Below are 6809 nucleotides of genomic sequence, written 5' to 3'. Positions count from 1 at the left end.
AAGAGAGAGATTCGTATTTTTAAATGTTTTACAGCGAAAACACTATGTATTTCTATTAGCTAACCACAATAGCCAAAGACTCAACCGCATATTTTCACCATGTTTCTACCGCATAGGTAGCTATCACAAACCGACCAAATAGAGATATAATTAGTCACTAACCAAGAAACAACTTCATCAGATGACAGTCTTATAACATGTTATACAATAAATGTATGTTTTGTTTGAAAATGTGCATATTTGAGGTATAAATCATAGTTTTACATTGCAGCTACCATCAAAAATATCACCAAAGCAGCCAAATAATTACAGAGAGCAACGTGAAATACCTAAATACTCATCATAAAACATTTATGAAAAATACATGGTGTACAGCAAATGAAAGATAAACATCTTGTGATCCAGCCAATATTCCGATTTTTAAATATGTTTTACAGCGAAAACACAATATAGAATTATATTAGCTTACCACAATAGCCAAACACACAAATGCATTTTCACCGCAAAAGTACTATCGCAAAAACCAGCAAAAGATATAAATTAATCACTAACCTTGACCAACTTCATCAGGACAGTCTTATAACATCAGGTTATACAATACACTTATGTTTTGTTCGAAAATGTGCATATTTAGAGCTGCAAACCGTGGTTATACATTGTGAATATGTAGCATCGATTCACCAGAATGTCCGGAGCTATTTTGGACACTCACCTAATCTGACCAAAGAACTCATCATAAACTTTACATAAAAATACTTGTTGTATGGCAAATGAAAGATCACTGGTTCTTAATGCAACCGCCGTGTTAGATTTAAAAAAATAACTTTACTATAACAAACAGCTTGCGTTATTGCGAGACAGCGCCCGCCAAAACGGCAGAGAATAGAAATAACATTTTCCACAGAAATACGAAATAACATCATAAATTGTTCTTACTTTTGCTGAGCTTCCATCAGAATCTTGTACAAGGAGTCCTTTGTCCAGAATAAATCGTTGTTTGGTTTTAGAATGTCCTTTTCTCCTGTCGAATTCGCGCACAATGCTAGCCAATGTTGATGACGTTCCCAGTTTCTCTCGACGCAAAGAAGGAACTCCAAAGTCCCAATAAACGTTGAATAATCTGATAAAACTCGGTTGAAAAAACATACTTTACGATGTTATTATCACATGTATCAAATAAAATCAGAGCCGGAGATATTAGCCGTGTATACCGAACGCTTATCAGAAGCATATGGAGGTGCTTCGCGCGCCTAGGTAGAGAAAGGAAATTCCTGACCTGCCACTTCAAAAGCTCTTGTTCGACCTCAGATCAAGCTAGACACCCCATTCCACCTTCCACTGCCTGTTGACATCTAGTGGAAGGCGTATGAAGTGCATGCATATCGATAAATATAAGCCAGTTGAATAGGCAGGCCTGGAACAGAGCCTCGTTTTCAGATTTTTCACTTCCTGTATGGAAGTTTGCTGCAAAATGAGTTCTGTTTTACTCACAGATATAATTCATAACAGTTTTAGGAACTTGAGTGTTTTCTATCCAATAGTAATAATAATATGCATATTGTATGATCTAGAATGGAGTACGAGGCAGTTTAATTTGGGCATGATTTTTTCCAAAGTGAAAATAGGCCCCCCTATTGACAAGAAGTTTTAACAATACATTTGTGGAGTGGTTGAAAGACTTAGGTTGGAGTTATTAAGACTTGTTTATGTAAACTTCCGACTTCAACTGTATTTATAGTTGTCCACATATTCTAAGTCAGAACCGTCCAGAGTAGTGTGCTCGTCGGGCGGGCGGGTGCGGCAGCGATCGGTTGAAGAGCATGCATTTAGTTTTACTAGCATTTAAGAGCAGTTGGAGGCCACCGAAAGAGTGTTGTATGGTGTTGAAGCTTTTTGGAGGTTTGTTAACACAGTGTCCAAAGAAGGGCCAGATATATACAGAATGGTGTCATCTGCGTAGAGGTGGATCAAAGAATCACCCGCAGCAAGAGCGACATCATTGATATGTACAGAGAATAGAGTCGGCCCAAGAGTTGAACCCTGTGGCACCCCCATAGAGACTGCCAGAGGTCCGGACAACAGGCCCTCTGATTTGACACACTGAACTCTGTCTGAGAAGTAGTTGGTGAACCAGGCGAGGCAATCATTTGAGAAACCAAGGCTGTTGAGTCTGCAGATAAGAATGTGGTGATTGACAGAGTCGAAAGCCTTGGCCAGGTCGATGAAGACGGCTGCACAGTACTGTCTTTTATCGATGGCAGTTATATCGTTTAGGACCTTGAGTGTGGCTGAGGTGCATGGTGGAATTYGAAATGGTCGGTGATCTGTTTGTTCACTTGGCTTTCGAAGACGTTAGAAAGGCAGGGCYGGGTGGATATAGGTCTGTAACAGTTTGGGTCTAGAGTGTCTCCCCCTTTGAAGATAGCCTGCAGAGTTATGTCATACTATCTCTACAGTAGATTGCAATTCCGCCCCCTTTAGCAGTTCTGTCTTGACGGAAAATGTTGTAAATGGGGATGGAAATTTCTGAGTTTTTGGTGGCCTTCCTAAACCAGGATTCAGACACGGCTAGGACATCAGGGTTGCCGGAGTGTGCTAAAGCAGTGAATKAAGCAAACTTAGGGAGGAGGCTTCTGATGTTAACATGCATGAACTCAAGGCTTTTACCGTTGCAGAAGTCAGCAAATGAGCAYCTGGGGACACACAGGGCCTGGGTTAACCTCTACATCACCARAAGAACAGAGGAGGAGTAGGATGAGGGTAAGGCTAAAWGCTATAAGAACTGAGGTCTAGTGCTTTGGRAACAGAGAATAAAAGGAGCAGATTTCTGGGTGTGGTAGGATAGATTCAGTGCATAGCGTACAGAAAAGGGTATGGTAGGGTTTGAGGACAGTGGGGGTAAGCCTMGGCATTGCGTAACGATGAGAGAGGTTGCRTCTCTGGAGGTGCGGTCTCYGCATGTGTGGGGGGTGGGACAAGGGATGTTGTTGAGGCATGTTGAGCAGGACTAGGGGCTCCGCATTAAAATAAAACAATGAGAGCTGCCCTAAACAACAGTATACAAGGCATATTGACATTAGAGAGAGGCATTAAGCAATCACAGGTGTTGATAGGGAGAGCTAAGACAACAACGGGTGAGACAACAACAAGGGGTAAATGGCGATAAATCGGCAGAGAGGGTCAGTTAGCTACACACAGCGCCTGAGTTGGAGGATGCGGCCGACAGATAAACAAAATGAAGTACTGTGTTAATGAACAGTCCAGCAGGCATCAGCTGTGTAGCCAAGTGATCATAGGGTCCAATGAGCAGCAATCGATGAAATAACGAACCTTTCGGTAGTCGATTACTACGCTAGGCGAGCGGGAGACAGTGTTTAGGAAGCTAGCGGGTCGGGGCTAGCAGATGAATCTTCACCACATCCACGACGCAGAGGCCGGTTGAGAGCACATCGGCCGAGTTACATCAGCAGACCAGTCGTGATGGATCGGCGGGGCTCCGTGTCGACAAAGGGTCCAGGCCAAATTGACAAGAGATGTAATGTAGTTGGTGCACTTCGTTTGCTAGCCGGGAGATGGGCTTAGCTTCTAAGGACTGCAGAGGTAAGAAAGCAGCAGCAAGTGCTCTTCAGCATTGTGGGAACTTCTTCAAGACTGTTGGAAAAGCTTCCAGGTGAAGCTGGTTGAGAAAATGTCAAGTGGGCAAAGGGTGATAATTTTGAATCTCAATATAATCATTTGTTTATTTGTTACTACATGATTCCATATGTGTTAATTTATAGTTTTGATGTCTTCGCTATTATTCTACAATGTAGAAATAGTAAAATAAGAAAACCTTGAATGCACGTAGGTGGTTCTAAAAAACTTTTGACGCGGCTAGTGTAGGTCCTGGAAGTTAGGAAGCTTTGTCTTTTTCACTACTTGTGTTTTCCAAATAAAATATATTGACTACTTTACTTCAAATGTATGCAAGTAATTGAGATATTTTAAGCAGTATTGAACTCAGGTGTCCCGTTCGTCGTATGGAGGAACGAGAGAAAGGACCAAGGCGCAGCGTGATACGAATACATTTTCTGTATTTTTTAACCACACGAAACGAAGACACTTAAACAAAACTAAACAAAATGAACGTGAAGCTATATACACTGCTCAAAAAATAAAGGGAACACTAAAATAACACATCCTAGATCTGAATGAATGAAATATCTTCTATTAAATTACTTTTTTCTTACATAGTTGAATGTGCTGACAAAAAATCAACAAAAATGTCATGGAAAACAAATGATCAAACCATGGAGGTCTGGATTTGGAGTCACCTTCCAAATTAAGTCGGAAAACCACACTACAGGCTGATCCAACTTTGATTAATGTCCTTAAATAAGTCAAAATTAGGCCCTCAGTAAGTGGTGGTGGCCCCACGTGCCTGTATACCTCCCTACAATTTCTGGGCATGCTCCTGAGAGGTGGCGAATGGTCTCGCAGACCTGGACTAAAGCATCCGCCAACTCCTGGACAGTCTGTGGGGCAACGTGGCGCTGGTGATGGACGAGACATGATGTCCCAGAATGTTGCCAATGGATTCGGTCTGGGGAGTGGGCGGGCCAGTCCATAGCATCAATGCCTTCGCTCTTCGCAGGAACTGCTGACACACTCCAGCACATGAGGTATAGCAGATAGAGTTGCATTAGAGGAAGCCCAGGGCCAAACCGCACCAGCATATGGCTCCTACAAGGGGTCCTGATGATCTCATCTCGGGACCTAATGGCAGTCAGGCCTACTCTGGCGAGCCATGGGGGGCTGTGCGGCCCCCCAAAGAAATGCCACCCACACCTGACTGACCATCCGCCAAACCGGGTCATGCTGGAGGATGTGCAGGCAGCAGAAAGTTCTCCACGGCATCTCCAGACTCTGTCACGTCTGTCACATGTGCTCAGTGTGAACCTGCTTTCATCTGTGAAGAGCACAGGGCGCCAGTGGCGATTTGCCAATCTTGGTGTTCTCTGGCAAATGCCAAACGTCCTGCCGGTGTTTGGGCTGTAAGCACAACCCACCTGTGGACGTCGGGCCCTCATACCACCCTCATGGAGTCTGTTTCTGACGTTTGAGCACATGCACATTTGTGGCCTGCTGGAGGTCATTTTGCAGGGCTCTGGCAGTGCTCCACCTGCTCCTCCTTGCACAAGAGGCGGAGGTAGCGGTCTTGCTGCTGGGTTGTTGCCCTCCTACGGCCTCCTGCCACGTCTCCTGATGTACTGGCTGTCTCCTGGTAGCGCCTCCATGCTCTGGACATACGCTGACAGACACAGCAAACCTTCTGCACAGCTCGCATTGATGTGCAATCCTGGATGAGTGCACTACTCTGAGTAGTGCAAGCTTGTGTGGGTTGTAGACTCCGTCTCATGCTACCACTAGAGTGAAAGCAGCCGCCAGCATTCAAAAGTGACCAAAACATCAGCCAGGAAGCATAGGACTGAGAAGTGGTCTGTGGTCACCACCTGCAGAACCACTCCTTTATTGGGGTGTCTTGCTAATTGCCTATAATTTCCACCTTCTTGTCTATTCCATTTTGCACAACAGCATGTGAAATGTATTGTCAATCAGTGTTGCTTCCTAAGTGGACAGTTTGATTTCACAGAAGTGTGATTGATTGGAGTTACATTGTGTTTGTTTTAAAGTGTTCCTTTATTTTTTGAGCAGTGTATATAAAGTGGCAGACAAAGAACCAATACATAGACAATAACACACGAAATACCAACGAATATGGCTGCTTAAATATGGTTCCAACAGAGACAACGATAAACAGCTGGCTCTAATTGAGAACCAATATAGGCAACCATAGACATACCAAACACTAGGACTAGTAACACCCCATAAACATACAAACCCTAGACAAGTCAAACACAATACATCCCCATGTCACACCTCTGACCTAACCACAATAATAAAGAAAACAAAGATAAATAAGGCCAGGGCGTGACATCAGGTCTGAGTGCAACCAATACTTTTTCTCTAGCACATCATCCAGACAGCCATTTTAAAATCTGGCCACCCCTGCATTCTACGATTTACTATTTTATTCACTGCAGCCTCTGGTGTTGTAATTATCTTTCCTGGCATAGAACCAGGTGCAAATACACTGTCTTTCAAGCCCAGGGTCCCCAACATTATCTAATTGTGATTCTCATTGAGTGCTGTGCTCAAATCAGGTAATAACCAGGCCACCCCTGGCCCTGCTGTCCGCCTGTTCATTTGTCTGTCAAGTTTTACAGTCCGTCTCTGTGCTGCACAACCAGTGGTCCCTCAACCCTCAGTATACTGTGAGGCTGGGACCAGTATACTGACAAAGCTGGGACTTGTTGTTATGACTGACTGACAGGGAGAGAGAGAACAAACAGAGAGAGCAGAGGTAGTGGGCTCCTGAGTTTTCTGCAAAAAGATAGAATTAGAGTTGGATAAATGTATATAAACTTACATTTTATTGCAAAGACTTATACAGGATATAACCTCAACATCAAAACCTTCAATCACAATCAAATTCCATACCTAAAACCGTGATTTTGTGTCAAAAAGTACCTGAATGGACTATTACTACCAGGACTTTTAAGATAAAACGTTAACAACCAAAACTGCAAAAGACACAGCGGAAGCCTGGAAATACCATCCAACTGCAAAACTGAGTGAGTAATGTTAGTCTGAACTACTTCTGCGCCAAAAAGTAAAAGACAATCTCTAGGTAAATTTAATTATATAAAGCTTAGTAAATAACCTACAAGCTGCTAGGAAGAACTGACCTGGCTTCAATCTTAAATAGA

This window comes from Salvelinus sp. IW2-2015, linkage group LG5, assembly GCF_002910315.2.
Source record: "Salvelinus sp. IW2-2015 linkage group LG5, ASM291031v2, whole genome shotgun sequence".
Lineage (NCBI taxonomy): Eukaryota > Metazoa > Chordata > Actinopteri > Salmoniformes > Salmonidae > Salvelinus > Salvelinus sp. IW2-2015.
Note: the sequence above shows the minus strand (reverse complement) of the source record.